Below are 20,347 nucleotides of genomic sequence, written 5' to 3'. Positions count from 1 at the left end.
TTATAATACAACTTGGAGATAATTTGATAATGAAGGAAAAAGAGCTAGGCAATAAGAATGATGGGTATGATCAAATGGACAAGAATTATTGTCTCAGAAAAGAAGAGAAGAGGGAAAAGTAAAAAGAAAGGCAGAAAAGTAATTTCAGTGGTTTTAATATCAATTTTAAAAAATAAATCTATATTTTCAGGAGTGAAAATAAAGGAGATATGACTTCGAGAATCTTCTCATAACCCTTCTAGTTCTGCTGTAAAATAATCAAATTTCACCATATTTCTGTCTAATAGCAATAGTGAGGGCAGTGACCCATACCTAACACCAAACTGTAAACTAGGAAAGTTCAGCAAATGCTTAATTAAATCACAGAAGTCTATTAGGAATACTTATTACAAATTATTTGAAACTGGACCAAATTTTAATACAAAGCGTCAAAATAGGTTATATTTCTTGAACTTGTTGATTTCTAAGTATTTTAATTCCTAAAATTATTTTATATCCTAATTAATTAAAGAATATAATTTGATGTTATAATTTCTAAATTCCAACTCAGATGCACATGAAATATGGCAGTATGACAAACTTCAGTATTGTAAGAACTCAGCTACATCTTTATGACATTTAAATTGTTCTGAGCATATTCTGGAAGCATTTTCTGTGAAAAAAATTAACATTTTAGTTATCAACAAAAACATTCATTTCAATATATAGAAAAGTAGACAATATTATTCAAGTGATTTTTTTCATTCTTATTGATAGCAGGAGTGTAATGATAGCTTTGTTAATAAAATCACTCTAACAAACTTATTTCTTAAAGTTATAGAAACTACAAATAAAGTATCATATGTAAAGTTCCTGGTACAGTACTTGGTATAGCATAATTATTTAATGATTGGTTGATAAATAATTATTTAATATTAGCCTCATTGTATTCATTCATCTACTTATCTATACACAATTTACATACATGATATACAAAGCATATATAATGTAAATATATGCATATATATGTATGTGTGTAGGCACACATGTGTAGATTTTAATTTGAACCTGTGAAAGGGAACTGAATAATTCTGTTGCATGTATTTTTTCTCTGTCAAATTTCTTTGTAGGAAAATATTTAGGTTCTAAATGTCAAGGGCTGCAATCATTGGCTCTATGCGCTCTCTGTCCCAAGTGCCTGGCACATAGTACATGCTCTATAGATATTTATGGGTTGAATTTGAAAATCAATGCAGTATTTTGAAGAGGCACACTTCCTTGAGGTATCTTAATATTCTTCATATATACTTGATACCATGGTGTCTTACTGGCTTTCCTCCGTCTTTCCCATGACCCTATCAATGCATGTCCCATATATTACAGTCACACCCATCATATTTTTGCAGATATGGCTTTTCTTTCTGAGGTTTTGCCATCTGTTTGTTCATAGGGTCTTCTTTTTCTATAAATTTTTATCACCTAAAAGCTTTCTCATTACTTATATTGCATTAGCTTCCTTCTGTATAATTATTTAACTTTTGGGGTAATTATCTCTAATTACTTAATAGACTTTGAAATTAAGAGCAAATACTGTGATCCATATTCCTTTATTACAATTTATATTATTATTTATTGCATTTATTTTTATTTTCTTCAACAAGAGCTTAATAAATATTTAATGTCTTGGGAAGTTTCCCAAAACAGAAAATTATTTCTCAACAATATACAATGGTGTGGGGAATTGTCACCCTCATGTACTGCTTGTGGAAGTAAATTTAGTTTAGTTAAATAAATATCATTAGGTAGTCCTCTGTGAAAACATGTGCCCCTTTTCATCTCAGCCACTATGAGAAGTTTCTCCATTTGTTCTTATGGCAAAGAATGCACAGTCCTAGCACTTAACTGTGTCTCTCAATACTCTGAAATTTCTTTGAAAATGAGGACAGGGAAATGTTCTTGTTGTTCAGTCCAATCCCTATATAGCACTCACTGAATTAACGTCTGTTAAGTGGATTCTAAAGTTATAGAATTTTTCTGCTTTTTTTTAAATTATCTGCTATTACATTAACAAGAAATATTCTCAGATCATATGATGTTATCATGGAGTGATCAAAATAGTTATTTTCTAACAAATGGATTATTTTGTTAACCTCATTATTCCTTATTTTATGTAGTAAAAATAATCTGAATTTATATGATTTTTTCTTTGTTTTGGGGGGAAAATTCTACTCTAAATTCAACTTTCTATGTCTTCCTATGACTAGTAAGTGTAAGATAATGAAATTTTTCTCCTGATTAGAAGAAATCACTTTATGCCAATCTAAATACAGCACCCATCCAGAGGGGGCAAGCTGATTTCCACACATACAGCAACACTGCCTGCCAGCAAAAAGTTTAGTTCCAATCTGTCAACATGTTTATCTAAAAAACAGTATCTGTATAATTATTTGTGCATTTTGCTGCATTTTCTTAATAAAAATGATTAAGAGTAGTGGCAAGAAGCATATCTCATAAACTGAATGCAAATTAAACAAAAATAAAAACAGGGTGCTTCTCAAAATGGCTAGCCCTAGTTAGAAGGTGCTTGGGATTTAATTCCTCCATCTGTGAAGGAAAAGAAACGAATTGTTAAATGTGTGTGAAGTATTATAGTAAAGAACTATTATCAATAATTGTGTCTAAAGTTAAGTTTAATTAAGGAAGTTGTAACATTTTAAGCCCTTTTTAAAACAAAACCACCTTCATAGCTTCCAATTCAGTTGTTCAATGTTAACTATTCTTTCAAGAAAAATTTCAAGAACTCATTAATATTGAAACTGACTATACAAATCCAGATTATTACCTTAGTCTAACCTCCAGTTAAAAGTAAACTCTGGGCAGCGCCTTAGCATACAACTAAATAATACTCAGAATATTATTCAGAATGAATAAATGTGGAGTAGACAACCAAATAAATATTTGACTATGTAAATAAATTATTGAGAAAATAAAAAAAATAAAAGTCTGGCTTTTCTAGAAAACATGAAGAGCTTGCTCTTATTTTGATATATACAAACTTATATGTACCCTCCCTGTAGCATATATTAGCTTAAATTTAACTGTTTTCAAATCTTTTTTATCTCTTTTTTTCAAGACTATGGATATTTTGTGAGAAGAGCCAACTCTGCATTTCTTTTTTATTTTTCATTATAACTTTTATTTTAGGTTCAGAAGTGTATTTGCGGGTTTATCATATAGGTAAACCACATGTCCTAGGGATTTGATGTACAGAGTATTTCATCACTCAGATAGTAAGAATGGTATCCAGTAGGTATTTTTCTAACCCTCTCCCTCTTACCTGCCTCCACCCTCAAGTAGGCCTTGTTGTCTGTTGTTCTGCTCTTTGTGTCTATGTTTTCTTGTTGTTTAGCTTCCACTTATAAGTGAGAACATGCGATATTTCATTTTCTGTTTCTGCATTAGCTTGCTTGAGACAATGGCCTCCAGTTCCATCCATGTTACTGCAAAGAACATGATCTCATTCTTTTTTTCTGGTGGTGTAGTATTCCATGGTATATATCTACCACATTTTTTTTTAAGTCTAGTCTACCATCGATGGGTATTTAGGTTGATTCCATGTCTTTGCTTTGTGAGTAGTGCTACAATGGACATATGCTTGCATGTGTCTTTATGGCAGAGCAATATATATTCTTTTGGGTATATATCTAGCAATGTGATTGCTGGGTCAAATGGTAATTCCGTTTCAGGTTCTTTGAGAAACTGTCACACTGCTTTTCAGAGTAGCTGGACTAATTTACGGTCCCACCAGCAATGTATAAGGGTTCCCTTTTCTCTGCAACCTTACCAGCATCTGCTATTTTTTGACTTTTTAATAGCAGTCATTCTAACCGTTATGAGATGGTGTCTCATTGTGGTTTTGATTTGCAGTTCTCTAATGATTAGTGATATCCAGCATTTTTCATAACTTTGCATTTCTTTATGAATTCTTATCACCTAAAAGTTACCACACATTTAGCAAGTGTTCAGAAAAAGTGTGTATTGAAAGAGAGAGATAAAAGAAAAAAGTTAAAGCAAATAAAGGAAGATCCAAGAAGCTTATTAACGGTAAAATTTTCACATAGTTGCTGTGAAGTATGAGACAAAGGTTAGGGAATAAAAACAGCTCTTACTATGCAGCAAAAGTATGTATAGATGTTGATACTTTTTCTTTCACCTCTGTCGGTATAATTGCAAAACTTTTAAGTATTTCAATAGGGAATTCAGGTTTACTGTATACTTTGTTGGGAGAAAAAAAATATGAGATAGTTTATTTGTAGCTTTGTCTGGATAAATTATATGTTCTAATCTTGATACTGATTATTGCAAAATAATCCTTATGTTATAGTGTGCTAAAATATTAGTTGGAAACTAATTAGTTGGAAACTGTGAACTTTTTATCTGCATCCGATGAGCTTCCTACGAATTATTAAAAGGCTAAGCAGGGCAAAATTGTTTAGTTAGCAAATTAATCTATAATGCATAAAATGCAAGCTTCTGCAAAGCTCAACCTTTTGGCTAAAGATTTTAGGTCACCACATTCCATATTTTGATCTCCATGACATTCAGATAACTGGTTTAAATGTTAAAAATTCAGTCAATGCTGAAGTTGTTTATACCTACCTCATGCCAAACATCTAGTTTGACATTTTGTACTGAATTGCCAGAATTGATCATTTGTCTTGACATCAGGTGATTACAGTGATACACCTCAGATACACACATGCATGTACACACACGCACAAACACGTACACAAACAGTGATGGCTTTTCTGCTTTATAATAAGTTTTATTCATTGTAGGAAGTTACAAAATCCAGGTAATTGTGAATGTAACTGGTTTTTGGCATGAGTTGGCCTTCTTAGGTTGCAAGCAGAAAGTAATTTTATAGTTTTCTGTTAATTTCAGTTTCTGAAACAAAATGCTAGGGTAATGCCATATTTTTAAGATAATTTTTAGTAAGTACAAATTATTTTGGTCACTATTAGTTGCAAAAACATGCTCCTTTCAGTAAGTAAATCCCCATCTACTGCATAAATGAAAATTCCAAATTCACATCTTTCTTGGAACGTTCTCATCCCCCATGTGCCAGCCTGCCTCTGAGTGGACAGTGAATCTTGAAGCAAAGGCAGAACTGGCTTCTGTCTTGCTCCGACTTCTCTCCCAGCTTGCAACTGCTTCTGACACCTACACAATTAGGCTAGAACAGCCAGTAAAAAAAACAAGCTTTTCATTAGTTGAATCATTTGCAGTCTGGGATCTGGTTTGTGTGTGTGTCAAATGGACAATTCCTAGCTCTTTGTTTCATGGGAAAGGGACTGCTGTGATGTCTTTGATGTGGGTCTGCCTCTCCTGAGGATGGTTGCTTAGCCCTCTCCTCAGCCCTTCTGGCAGAGCTACTTCTGTTGTGCTCTCTTTAGTCCCAGTAGTCATTGTTGTTAGTGTCTCTTATAAAGTGATTACAGACAGCCTGTCTGTTGCTGGGTCCACATTTGGACCCTGGAAAACATCGGCCATTGCCTACACATCAGTGGAAGTGCAACATTCATCTAGGTCAGCACTTCACAGTTGTTTCTTCCCAGACATGAGAAGTGCCAGCCACGTAACCTTTCCTCCTGCTTGCTAAAGGGTGAGTCAAATGGCAGTCCCTATGTCCTGCAAATTCTAGGATCACTGATCAAACTCTCTGAGTGATCTTGTTGAAACTCCCTTTACCTGAGGCAAAAGGAAGCCACCTCCATGTGAGGAGCACACGAAGTCTCTCAAAATATTTCCTTTTCCCTGCCTCCTAAGCGTTAGTCTCTTTCATGAGCCATATCTCAATGACAGGCCAGTTCTAGCTGAACTCGATTTGGACTACATCTTTTGCAAATCCTGGAAAAGAGGTGCAGCAACTCCTCAAGATGCAAGGTTTGCAAAATTGATTGGTTGTTCATTTTAGACTCTAGAGTCTCTTTGAAAATGCTGAACAAAGAAGACAATTCACATTTAGTATCCAATTGCATAAAGAATAACAGAAAAATTACTATCCAAGTACAAATGTTACTTATTTTTCATTCTTTTTCTCTCCTTTAATATAAACAAAATTGAATTCATATTGTAGGTAGGGTTATATATATCATCTGTTGTTACTCGTTGTTTATGAGGTCATGAGCATTTCTCCACGTTGCTCAATACTCATCCAAAATGGAAATATTTAAATAATTGAATAGAATTATTGGGTTTGGTATATAGGGAACAGATAACTTCTTTCTAGTTCATAATTGCTGGACGCATGGAGCCATGTCTTGACCTGTTAAAGAGGATATGTCTACAATCTGAAGTTCCTGAGCGTTGACTGAGCTGGGCCAGTGACTGCTGGCTGTCTGCATTGGCTCACTTGGGAAGGAAATGAGTGGTTTTTAAGTATAGTTGGGAGAATGACATGGAAATGTAGGCTATTTCTCTTTTCTTCTGATACGGAACAAAATTACATTTTTGAGCCTCTTTAAAAGGTAGATACAGCCATGGGAGTAAGATGTGGGTAACAGATGTAGGCAATCTGTCCCATAAAAACCTCCTCAATGATCTCTACTCTCTTGTTTTCTCCACTCATGTTAGAGTTCCAAGCTTAAAGCTGTATTAGATGACTTTGTGTTGAGGATAGTAAATTTTTTTTTTAACCTTTTTATAGCAGGCTCCTGTTACAGAGCAAATAGGCTCATAGCCCAGTGCTCACAGAAATTAATACTTACGGTTCTGGCTTTTGAGAAAAGAAAAGCTGTATTGCAGAAACAGCCTGTTGAAAGGCTATTGTTGAGCTTAAATATATCTATCCAATTTGAAGTGTGGGGCACATTTTAAGAGATCAGAGGGCAAGAGAAAGGATTTAGGAATGTTGACTTGGCAGGGTCTGATTGGAGGGCTTCAAATTCGACCACTTACAGTAAGGTATGTTGAAGCAGATCTTACCTCAGATCTTCTGGTCCAACATACTCCTCACTTCTGAGAAAGTTCTGCCATTCTGGCTCCAGTCGTGCATCAATCTTCTTGACTCTGAGAGGAAGAATCATTTATTCCAGGTGTTGTTAGAAGTCAAAGCTTTTGCTATTGTGCATGCCCAGGCTGTATAACACAGTTTTTGGGTCTGTCTTATTGAATGATATATATATTTTTTGTATTTGAAAATAATCCAACCCTAAAAAAACAGAGATCTCCAAATGAAGAAAGCAATACTTTTCCATCAGTTTACCTTTGCACTGCTTCTTCTTAGACTTTGTTTCCTAGAATTCTTATAAATAAGTAGGAATATATTGTGACATACTGGCACTGTGAATTACCAATCATTATAGTTAAGAGCATATTCTAACAATAAAATGTAGAAATAATTGGTCAGGGAAAATAAATGTAGGATTTTTTAAAACTAAAATAAAAAAATAAGACATTTGTTTTAGAGATTTATCTATGTTAAAAAACCAAGGGTGGCATATAATATAATTTTGGAACAATAACTTTTAAAATTTGAATGTGGCACTTAAAAATAGGTATGTTAGCAATATTTGAACTTTTGCCAATCTCCAATGATGATTGCGTAAGTCTAATTTTTTAAAATTAAGGAATTTACTTAAAAGGAATTTATTTTGTTTTATGTGGAAATACAAGAATTTTTATTTGAATCCAAATTTAGCCTAGTAGATTGTCATTCAGTTAATTGCTGGAATACATTTGTGAGCTATGGGAGAGTTCTTTGATTAAAATAGAGATTCTATACTACTGACCTACTGACTGAACAATTATAACTCTTGGCTGGTGGTCAGAGATTTAACAAGAAGTGAACTTAACTTTATCAACAATTTAAAGCTAAGTTAAATATTAACAATTTATATTTTTCAAAATTCTTATTGTCTTATGATAAAAATTATAGAACTATCAGAATGAATTTTCCATGTCAGCCATAAGAATGACCTTCTGGCACGTAAGACACTTCTTACTATGTAATGCAAGGGAAAAAAAGTTCAGGTAAGGGGATTCTCCCTAGAAACCACATAATCTCTGTCACTTCCACTTTCTGTTTTGAAGGAGTTCTCATATGTAAATTACCTGGTATTACACAATGTGACATTGCCACATCTCATTGATATGGGCGGCCAAGTTTACTCTGACAGGTGAACAAAGATTCTATATTATCTAGTGACTGAACGAACTAAATTGCCTCTGTTGGGGGTCAGGGATTGAATGTTGACATAGAGATCTAACCAGAAGTGAACTAACACAGACTTAAAGAAACCAAGAGACAGAGGGTAAAAATGGAAGCTGTGAAACCACAGAAACCATGGGTAAGCAAAAGCCACAAAGGGGAGCAATAGGGGAGAGAAAGTAGGTGACCATTGAAAGTGTCAGTAGACATAAAAGCAGAAACAGAAAATTGAATCACCGTAATGGGAACTATAGAGCTCTAAGCATTGAACACCTGCTGGTGAGGTGAGAACATGATTACTAGGTGGTTAGAACTGAACACAACCTGAGAAGAATTATAACTTCATTACACATGAAGCCATGCAGCCATTGAGGCTTTATAGTTCTTTCTTACTTCTCTGGTGGTGTGGAGGTGGCTTTAAAACAATGCCTCATTAACTGCATTTATGTACACATATCTCTTTTACTCAGAACCCATCTGACAATTCTAACACAAATGGCTAGAATGCTTTTGAGTAGTAGTTTTTTATTTCATGATAAAGAATTGTAATAATACTCATTCATTCTTGATTATAACAAGTCAGAACATTTGTTTTGTTTCAATTGTTTTATTATTATTCTGTCTTGTGAAAATTTTTATATTTCTTTCATAGATGAGATAATAGAGAGAGAGAGGTCGAATACCTTGCCCAAATAGCTCTGACAAGTAAATGGAGAAGGAGGATAAATGCATGAATATAAGTGCATATGATTTTTGCAAAAAATGAGAACATACCCCACAATTTGTTCCATAAATTGCTATTTTACCAATTATGTTAGATAGTTATTCTTCTGTGTAAGCATACATATTTCTTCCTCAATCTTGTTGAATAGTATTTCAAAGCATTGAAATGCTGGAATTTGTTTAATCATTTCTCTACTTATGGCTTATTTATTTCCAGTTTTTTATTCCTGGAAATGTAGTAAGATATCAAGTGATGGCTTATTTACTTGCAGTTTTTCATTCACGGAAATGTAGCATGATATCAAGTGAGACTTTTCTCATGCCTGGATACAAATCTGAGGACAACAGAGCTAAGTAAGTCACAATCTATGGAAAACTACAGAAATCTGGGATTAGTCTTCCTCTTAAAATGATTTAGATGTGGCCCAATCCTTCCTTAGAATGAGTACTAAATAGGAGGAGAAAGAAAGAATATTGTAATTGTGAGTTGTCAGCCTGCCAAAGAATACTGAAACTTTTCCTTCATAAACTGGGAGTATGCTTGTATGCTTCTGCTTACTTATGGTTTCTGTGATTTCACACCTTCCATTTCACCCCCTCTCTTGGTGTGTTTGAATCAGCATTAGTTCACTTGCTGTTGGATCTCTATGTCAACATTCAATCCAAGTTGAGTAAGAAAAGTCCAACATTTGATCCACGTTGAGGGAGAAAAAGGTCCAAAAGTCCAGATTGATTCTCTGAATTTGAAGATGCCTGAGGAAGAGAAAATCACCATCCCATTCACAGCTATACACCTGCAAACGTTCCAGTCCTCAAGCCCACTCCTTGCCAGCATCCCCCTTCTTTATAAACCAGGATGGTAAAGAGTTTGCCCTGACAAACATACTTGTCAACAGTGGTTGATTTAAAGATTCCAATGGCCATCCAGGATAAGAAAGAAAGTAACCAATAAGGAGGGATGAGTAAATGCCAATAAAATACAAATATTTTATCAATATTTTGTCTTTTTCAATAGTTTACCCTGCTACATTACCAGAAAAGAGGACTGTAAAGGGGACTTAAAGAGTAGTTCATTCCCCTCCACCATCTGAGTACCTCAAGCCATACTTTAACCTGTTCTGAGAGAGGGAAGGACATAGTCTTATAATTGGATTTGAGATATTGACATTCCGTGTGATAATATAACCCCTCATTCAGATCATCTTTCCCACTGAGAGCAACTACAAACTCCAGATAAAACAAAACAAAAACAACTACCTCAGTATTCAGTGATTCAGTGGAGTCAAACTTAAAAAAATGACAAAAAATAAGTTGTCAGTTTCCCATTTTCTTGTAGTTTTTCCCTGCAGGCTGACCACGGACGCAGAGCAGCTCATGACAGGCAACTAATTTTGCTAAAAACCTCACTTACTTTCTGGATATAGAAAAAAGGAAAAGGATCCGGGACAACCATGGCCAGCTGTCAGAAAGTGAGGGGAATTCTCGCAGGGGAGAAAAAATGGAGGATGAGATCCCATGATTCTGGGTATGCACACAATCTCTGATTGATCCATAAACCACTTCAGTGGGGATGAACTCAAATCACTTCAGCAAAGGCTTAAGTATTAGGATGGAGATTTGAACAAGCATCCACAGAATATGAGACTGAGCTAACAGAATAACTTGAAAAGATGAATTATTAGCTAAAACAAAAGCATCAACATAGAGGAATATAAAAGATCCTGGATAGAACACAACATACTATCCACAGTGCCATAGTCCAAAATTATCAACATTAAAACAAAATGAAAGTATATGTTATGACAAAGATTTGGAAACAAGTGTTTATAGCCCTTTCATTTACAATAACAAAAAATTGGAGATAACCCAAATATCTATCAACATGTGAACATAAAATCAAAGAATATTCAATAGAATGCTGAAAAAGTCTGACTGTGCCAAGTGTTGGTAAAGATGTAGAGCCACTGGAACTCTTGTATACTGCTAGTGGGAATGTAAAAGAGCCCAGCTACTTTGAAAAACAGCTTGGCAATTTCATGAAAATTTAAACATATGTTTATTATATGTTTATATGAAACCCAGGCATTCCACTACTAGGAATTTATCCAAGAGAGATGAAGTCATATATCTCCATCAATATTTGTAGATAAATGTTTACAACTACATTATTTGTAAAAGCTCAGAACTGGAAATAACCCAAACATCGATCCACAAATAAATGTATCAAAATATTTTCCATAGAATGAAATACTACTTGGCAATAAAAAATGAATTATCAACACATGTAACAACATGGATGAATCACAAAATAATTATGCTAAATGAAATAAGTCAGATACAGAAAGCACACATGATATATGATTGCATTTACAAGAATTTCTAGAAAATTCAATCTGACCTACGTAGATCAGTAATTGGCTGGGGATGGGAGCAATGGGAAGATCAGTTTGATTGCAAAGAAAAACATGGAAAATTTGGGGGGGTGAAAGAAGTGTACACTGTCTTGATTGCAGTTATTTCACAAGTGCATCACATATTCCAAAACTTACCCAATTATGTGCTTGACATATATAGTTTATTGTACATAAAATATAGTTCAATCAAGTAATATAAAAATGTAGATTTGAGACAAAATTTAAACTGTAACTGGAAAGTTCTGGACATGTCCTGGTTGTAATGAAAGGGACTGCTACTCAGCTGGCAAAAGAAATTCGGTGCAGTGTGATTAAAAGTAGTAAAGAAAAATAATACTGTTTGATGGTTGTAGCCCACAAATTTCAAACTGCTACATGCCCTAGATATCCAAATACTTCATTCATGACCTTTACTCATTTTGTATCTTGATAAATACTGCCAAATAGCCCTTCCAAACAGTTAAACTAATTTTAAAGTCTGACAAGAAATGCTTGTGACTGCTCATTTCCCCCTCTGCATCATCATTAATACTAAATAGTTACAATCTCTTTATGGAGTGAGATGATCAATGAAAACCTTAAAATAAACTGCAAGGTGGGAGCCAAACGGACTAGAGAAATCCAAAACTTGAAAGGTCCTAAGAGAGGGAGAAAAAGTGGGGGAGAGACACTTTCCAAAGAGTCAGTGTGAATAATGTCAAAGGCTGTAGAGAAGTCAAAGTTTCTATTTTATTTAAGAACACTTAAATTGTTTAGTTGAAAGCAATTTCAGGTTATCATGGTGAGAACAGAAAGTGATTATCATTGTTGAGGGGTAAATGAGATGAATGAGAGAAAACATAATCAGTTTTACTGTTTTTTGTTTCTGGAGGATTGTTTTTAAAGAATTTTACTGTGAAGGGGAAGATAGTCATTATAGCATAAATGTTATTTTTTTTTGTTTATTTAAATTTTTGGAAGTGGTTTTACTTTGCATATGACAGATACTTGAGCATGTTACAACATTCATTAGAAACTTAATGGCAAGGTCATTTTCATGAGAGGAAATAAGAGAAATTTGATAAAATGAGATTCCAAGTGAACAAGATTCAATAAGATTATATGTATAATGTTAGGATAAATGCTGTTGCTATTTTAGTATTTGAGAGGAAGGCAAGCATTTATGTAAATGCAATAAATTCTGTAAATCTAGAATTCTGATGCTCCTTATGAATGGATCTTTTCTCTGAGAATTATCAGGCTATTGTAGGTGCTCGATATTGTGAGGTTGAAAAAAATGATTCTTGAGAATGGGAGAAAGAAACAATTTGGCTTGGCAAGTATGAAAATTCAGCTCAGCACTGTTAGGGGTTTCAATAATCAGATAGGATATCCCCAGTCCAGGTATCTGGAAATAACCACAGGGTTTATCTAATTCCTTCTAAAGATACAGTAGGATTTATTATCTCTTAATCTGCACTAAGGAATACAAAACATTTAAATGTAATGACATGGCAAATGTATGGCATCTATACTCGTAAGTACAAACAAAATATACTTTATTTCCTATGTGAAACTAAACTTTTCCTTCGCATATTCCATTTTAACTACTAGGACAAATAAGAGAAAAATATTTTAAATTTGCCAATTACTGGTATCAGAGTCTTGAGTGTAAATAATCTAATTTAAATGGCTCTTTATTTTAGATAATTGTTGGTCATGTTCTTTTTTACATCCTTGCCCTTCAGCTTTCCTTCACTTCTTCATTCCTTTCCAAAAATTTGTCTGAGTATATAGGTGATTTTTATGGCAGTCACAGATGTTGTTCAATCATCAAATTGATAATACCCAGGGTGTGAACAGACTCAGTTGCCCTTTTGAATCACTGTACTGGCACACAACTATGTAGTCTTGGTTCTTTTGGTCCTTTTCTTCAGTTAAAAAGTATCTACATATCACTGAAACCCAGTTGCTATCATTTCATCTTCTTTGCAGCACTGACAAGGCACACATGAATTTTTGGACACAATCTAGATAACTCACTACTCATGGGAGTCTCTCTTGGGTTAATCTAACTGGGACCTTCCTTCTGCTAAAGTAGTGCTATCCTCCTCCCTCAATAATGAGTAGGACACCCATGTGGATGCAGCCTCCTCTTAGCATCCTGCAGTCTCCCTCAGGCAAGGCCAGAGGAAGCAGGCTACTAGCCCACTATTCTTGGAATCCTCCGTGCCCATTTTGATATTTTCTAGTTATGATTGGTACCAGGGCAAGACAATAGGTAGAGGTGGATGAGGATGTCTACAATGGGTAAAGATAGATGAGGATGTCAAATAAATTAATTAATTAAAGATTCAAAATACTACTGCCCTTATTTTTATTTTCTATAAATTTAATTTAATCCTAAATTCTACATAATAAAACATAAAGACTACATGAGGTATTAGAAAAATGAATTTTCAATTCTTTCTCAGTAAGTAGCAGGTAACAATATTTAGTCCAGTAAAGATATTTAGAAACTAGTATCTTTCGCGGTTCACTCTAGATTCCTCTTCTTCCACTTTTGTTATTTGCTATCCTTTGTCTCACAGGTTTTGGCCCAGTGCTCACATTTGCCAACATAATTTTATTCCCAGCCTGTACTTTTAATCAGAACCTTAGTACTGTTTTGTTAAGTAGACTGTCCCATCCGGCATAATATTCAAAATACTATCTGCTTCCACTGATAGCTCAAGAACAGCTGTAAAACCTTTCGGCTCTCCTCTCTTGATCTTTCTCTCTAATTTGTGAACTTCACTTTCATAATCAAATACATCTTCTTCAAATACAAATATTCTGATTTTTTTAAATGGTGACTTTAATTGATCCTAGGCTGGAGATAGTTTTTGTTTGGATTCAGACTCACAGTAAATTCTCCTATTAGTTAAATATTGAAGGAATGGATGCTGCTGTACATTATCTCTCAATCATGATTTCAGCCAGGTAAGGCATGTTACCATCTAACCATTTCACTCTGCCATGGATGTTTGTCCCGTACTTGCCTAACCAGCATCCACCCCTGCTCTCTATGTCTGTGAGTCATAGTTTAGGACACGACTCCAAGTACATCCACCGAGAGAAGCCCTGTTCCCACCACATGGCACCTAGGGCATAAGCATGGGAGCTGGGATACTGAATCTGGCCTGAGTGGAGGCAAGAATAATGGAGCAAAAATGCACTCACAGTGGCTGGCCTAAGCAGTGTGGTATCCACTAATCACGCTCAATGCTATTAGCTATGGATTACTGCCAAATCATGGATTTTAGTTTCCAATTTTCTGTATTTAAATCTTACTCTAAAAAAACACATTAAGTTATCTTACACAAAAAAATTCTTCTTACAGGAAAAAATTCTTTCCATATATTCATATTTGCTTCTCATTCTTTTTAATTTTTTTAGATGTTTAGGTTGTTTTTATTGCTTCTTTCTTTTTATTATACTTTAAGTTCTGGGGTACACATGCAGAACGTGGAGTTTTGTTACATAGGTGTATACGTGCTAAGGTGGTTTGCTGCACCTATCAACCTATAACCTACATTAGGTATTTCTCCTAATGTTATCTCTCCCCTAGCACCCCACCCCACAACAGGCCCCGGTATGTGATGTTTCCCTCCCAGTGTCCATGTGTTCTCATTGATCAGTTCCTACTTATGAGTGAGAAACATGCAGGGTTTGGTTTTCTGTTCTTGTGATAGCTTGTGAGAAATATGGTTTATAGCTTCATCCATATCCCTGCAAAGGTCAGGAAGTCATTATTTTTTATGGCTATATAGTATTCCATGATGTAGATGTGCCACATTTTCTTTATCCAGTCTATTGTTGATGGACATTTGGGTTGGTTCCAAGTCTTTACCATTGTGAATAGTGCCGCAATACACATATGTGTGCATGTGTCTTTATAGTAGAATGATTTATAATCCTTTGGGTATATACCCAGTAATGGGATAGCTGGATCAAATGGTATTTCTAGTTCTAGATCCTTGATGAATCGCCACACTGTCTTCCATAATGGTTGAACTAATTTACTTTCCCACCAACAGTGTAAAAGCATTCCTATTTCTCCACATCATCTCCAGCATCTATTGTTTCCTGACTTTTGAATGATGGCCATTCTAACTGGCGTGAGATTGTATCTCATTGTGGTTTTGATTTGCATTTATGTAATGACCAGTGACCATAAGCATTTTTTCATATGTCTGTTGACTGCATAAATGTCTACTTTTGAGAAGTGTCTATTCATATCCTTTGCCCATTTTTTAAATTATACTTTAAGTTCTAGGGTACATGTGCAGAACGTGCAGGTTTATTACATACGTATACATGTGCCATGTTGGTGTGCTGCACCCATTAACTCGTCATTTACATTAGGTATATCTCCTAATACTATCCTTCCTCCCCCCACCCCATGTCAGGCCCTGGTGTGTGATGTTCCCCTTCCTGTACGTTTATTGCTGCACTATTCACAATAGCAAAGACTTGGAACCAACCCAAATGGCCATCAACGACAGACTGGATTAAGAAAATGTGGCACATATACACCATGGAATACTGTGCAGCCATAAAAAAGGATGAGTTCACGTCCTTTGTAGAGACATGGATGCAGCTGGAAACCATCATTCTCAGCAAACTATCACAAGAACAGAAAACCTTGGCCCAATTTTTGATGGGTTTTTTTTTCTTGTAAATTTGTTTAAGTTCTTTGTAGATTCTGGATATTAGTTCTTTGTCAGGTGATAGATTGCAAACATTTTCTCCCATTCTGTAGGTTGCCTGTTCACTCTGATGATAGTTTCTTTTGCTGTGCAGAAATTCTTTAGCTTAATTAGAGCCCATTTGTCAATTTTGGCTTTTGTTGCCATGCTTTTGGTGCTTTAGAAATGAAGTCTTTGCCCATGCCTATGAACTGAATGGTATTGCCCAGGTTTTCTTCCAGAATTTTTATGGTCCTAGGTCTTACATTTAAGTCTTTGATCAATTTTGAGTTGATTTTTGTATAAGGTGTAAGGAAGGTGTCCAGTTTCAGTTTTCTGCATATGGCTAGCCAGTTTTCCCAACAACATTTATTAAATAGGGAATCTTTTTCCCATTGCTTTTTTGTGTCAGGTTAGTCAAAGATCAGATGGTTGTAGATGTGTGGTGCTATTTCTGAGGCCTCTGTTCTGTTCCATTGGTCTATATATCTGTTTTGGTACTAGTACCATGCTGTTTTGTTTCTGTAGCCTCATAGTATAGTTTGAAGTCAGGTCGCATGATATCTTCGGCTTTGTTCTTCTTGCCCAGGACTGTCTTGACTACGTCGGCTCTTTTTTGGTTCCATATGAAGTTTAAAGTAGTTTTTTCCAATTCTGTGAGGAAAATCATTGGTAGCTTGATGGGGATCGTACTGAATCTACAAATTACTTTGAGCAGTATGGCCATTTTCAAGATATCAATTCTTTCTATCCATGAGCATGGAATATTTTTCCATTTGTTTGTTTCCTCTCTTATTTCGTTGAGCAGTGGTTTGTAGTTCTCCTTGTAGAGGTCCTTCACATCCCTTGTAAGTTGTATTCCTAGGTATTTTATTCTCTTAGTAGCCGTTTTGAATGGGAGTTCACTCATGATTTGGCTCTCTGTTTGTCTGTTATTGGTGTATAGGAATGCTTGTAATTTTTGTACATTGATTTTGTATCCTGAGACTTTGCTGAAGTTGCTTATCAGCTTAAGGAGATTTGGGGCTGAAACAATGCTGTTTTCTAAATACACAATCATGTCATCAGCAAACAGAGACAATTTGACTTACTCTCTTCCTATTTGAATATCTTTTATTTATTTCTCTTGCCTGATTGCCCTGGCCAGAACTTCCAATACTATGTTGAATAGGAGTGCTGAGAGAGGGCATCCTTGTCTTGTGCTGGTTTTCCAAGGGAATGCTTCCAGCTTTTATCCATTCAGTATGATATTAGCTGTGAGTTTGTCATAAATAGCTCTTATTATTTTAAGATACATTCCGTCGATACCTAGTTTATTGAGAGTTGTTAGCATGAAGGGGGTGTTGAATTTTCTCAAAGGCCTTTTCTGCATCTATTGAGATAATCATGTGGTTTTTGTGATTGGTTCTGTTTATGTGATGGATTATGTTTATTGATTGCATATGTTGAACCAGCCTTGCATCCCATTTTGTTGGAGCGTAAACTTAGGGTTGAATTTCCTCATTCTCTTTCTTAAATAAAGTCAGTTCCTTTGGGGTACGCTGCAGTGCATTCTGTTCCTGTATTCTTTCCCTGAGGAAAAATTCTGATTTATTGCTTCAGAGTTATGATCAAGACAACAGAGTTATGATCCAGATCCTCTTGGAGTTACATACCTGTTTTTTGAGCAGAGTTTTGAGCATAAGTGGTATCCTTTTGTCTTCCCAGCTTGCCTCTCTTCTGTGGAATTTCCATATTATGAGAGAGTTGGGTCAATGGCTATTGCAGTATTAGTGTTCTTGGACTGTGGTGCCTGAGTTAGAGCCTCTGCTTTAAGGATAGGTGCCAGGTCAAAGACTGTAGTCTGAGATATCTTGGCTAAATTCATCTGGAATTTAGCCTCTGCAAAACAGAGCTCAAAGAGATGAAAAATGATGGCAATCTACTTTTTCTGGTGAGATATAGTAGCCTTTGATGGGGAGCTGGGACAAAAAGAATTCCTGTCTTCTTGTTCACACCTGCCTAGTGGAAAGTCTGTCATGCTGAGGTGGAGGGGTGGGGGTAGAAGGATGAGGCTGTAACTCAAGTCTGACAGACTAGCTTTTCTTACAGAGATTTACTAAATTTCCATGACTAAATGTTTCTTGGTTTACTCTATTCCCTTGTGGCAATTTTCAGAGACTTTGAATGTTTCTTTGTGTTTTTAAAGTAATTTTCACCACTTAATGGTTTTGCACTGGGAATAGGTTAAATTATTATTTATGATATATATTAAACTTCTATGTCTAATCTAACAGTGTCATTGAAAGCCTGTTTTATTTTTTCATGCACATAACACATCTATTTATCTGTGGAAGGCCAAATTATATGAAGAAAATAGTTTCTGGTATTATTTCCAAGACATATATACTTCTTTTTATGATTTAGATTTTTTTAATTTTTAATGTAACAGCCCTATTGTGTGAAAGGCTTTTAGAGGCATATTGAATTATGTGTTACATATCATAACATGCTAATTCTGAAGAACAGAATTTTTGGCAGTAAATTACCAAAAGAATATAGCTCAGAAATTTCTAGGACAAATGTCCATTGCTCTATCTCTTTTTGTGTAAAATGGATATAATCGTTCAGTGTTGTTTTGAGGATTAAATTAATATATGCAAAATAGTTAAAAAGAGTACCTGGCACATGGTATGCACCCAGTAAATGTTGACAATTGTTGCTGTGATTATTGTAGTTGTTATTCTCGTGAATGAAGATAGTTTGGTGGTGAAACATAGGTTTAACAATAAAACATTTTTGTCAGAATAGATTTTGATTTAAAAATATAAGGAAAGTTTCATTTTCTTTTTACTCTAAACATTAGTAAGTTTTCTGAGAGGATAGAGATATAAAATTAGCATTGGTTCATATTCAGTCTTTCACAAAGAATAGTTTTTGATACACTCACCCTCTGATTTAAAAGCTCACTTAAATTCAAAGAAATGTAGTAATTTCTTTGATTCCAGTTCACAAAAAAGCCATCTTTTGAGAAATGCTATTGCTTAGCTTTGGAGCTGAATAGAGATTCTTTTTGAATTCCACTTCATCCATGTTTCTAATCTGTTTTCTATACCGATCTCTTTGAGATTAAACAATCTTAAATCAAAGCTTTATTTGTTTGAGCTATAGAATTGCTGCAAGTATTTAAAAATCACAAGTTTCTTCTGTACTCAGCAGCTGGTACAGATTTTCAGAAAAAGAACTTGTGAGTACAAAAGGACAACACAAACATCAAATATGATAATGAATTTGACTTATTCACTACCCTGAGATTAAATTTCTAACAACTTAACTTATATCAAGTATAATATTTGTATTTTTTCCAAAAAAATTATTCCAATATGAGCTCAAGAATACTGGTTGAAATTATGAGTACTATAATATTGAAATTATTATTTGCATATGTGAAACTAATATAAACATTTATCATTTTTCATCAGGTAGGTCAATAGGATGTTGGAAAAGAAGACTTCCACTCTAATAGGAGGTTAAAATGATCATCTGTTTACCTCATTCTGATTTCTTTTAATTGTTTCACAATCTACTGTAAAGATTTGCTCTGACCCTAACATTTAAAATGTTCTACTTTTTTCCTACTTTTCTCTCACATAAATTAGATGTTTCATTCTTTTTCCTACTTATTATTCCATTTACACAATACTGTGTTGAGCACAGAAAGGTGGAAGTATACAACCTTGTTCTGTTTTTAATGCTCTGTATCTTTTTGTTTCCTTTTCTGTGGAATCAGTTTTTCATTATCCTTATAAGGAGATGTCATTCTTTTTCAATTCTTCCTTAAAAATATAACTTCTTTACCAAGTCATTTCTGTTCCTTATAGAATAGTGAATGGGACTGTTCTTAGTGCATTGACTGGTCCCTCTACATCAGCATTATAACTTTTAGGTATTAGTTTACTTTCATGTGATTGTTATTTCATATATCATTGTGAACATATTTTTTTCCAAAAATAAAATACATATTGACCGAAAAGAAATTTCATCTAAAAGAAAACCTGCCTAATGTGCTACATTTTGATATTTCAGAGGAATTACTTTTAGTCTAATTATTATAATTTATTATAATCTCATAATCTTTTCATATGGTGGCCTATGCACTAGTTTGTGAACTGATTGCAACTGGTGTGGGAGGTAAGGTGCTCACTAAAATAGGTCAAATATGTGGGTTTTTTTTTTTTTTTTTGTAGGAAGGCATTTTCTATGAAAGATACAGTGTGTTTATTTCCATTCTAGAATAAGCTCTCTATCGCCTAAAAGACTGGTAACATTCT

At 34.6% G+C, this 20,347-nt stretch overlaps 1 long non-coding RNA gene across 1 annotated transcript in view; it reads left to right on the top strand.

The window, feature by feature from the left end:
- LOC111549493 overlaps positions 1-20,070 on the top strand; it is a 29,099-nt gene extending 9,029 nt beyond the window's left edge. The window contains exons 2-3 of the long non-coding RNA XR_002733755.2: positions 7,919-8,013; positions 19,499-20,070. This is a non-coding gene — a long non-coding RNA (uncharacterized LOC111549493). The remainder of the gene's footprint in view (positions 1-7,918; positions 8,014-19,498) is intronic.
- Positions 20,071-20,347: the final 277 nt, after the last annotated feature.

The sequence above is a fragment of the Piliocolobus tephrosceles genome, chromosome 6 (genome assembly GCF_002776525.5).
Source record: "Piliocolobus tephrosceles isolate RC106 chromosome 6, ASM277652v3, whole genome shotgun sequence".
NCBI classification, from domain to species: domain Eukaryota; kingdom Metazoa; phylum Chordata; class Mammalia; order Primates; family Cercopithecidae; genus Piliocolobus; species Piliocolobus tephrosceles.
This window is presented reverse-complemented; position numbering and strand designations above follow the sequence as displayed.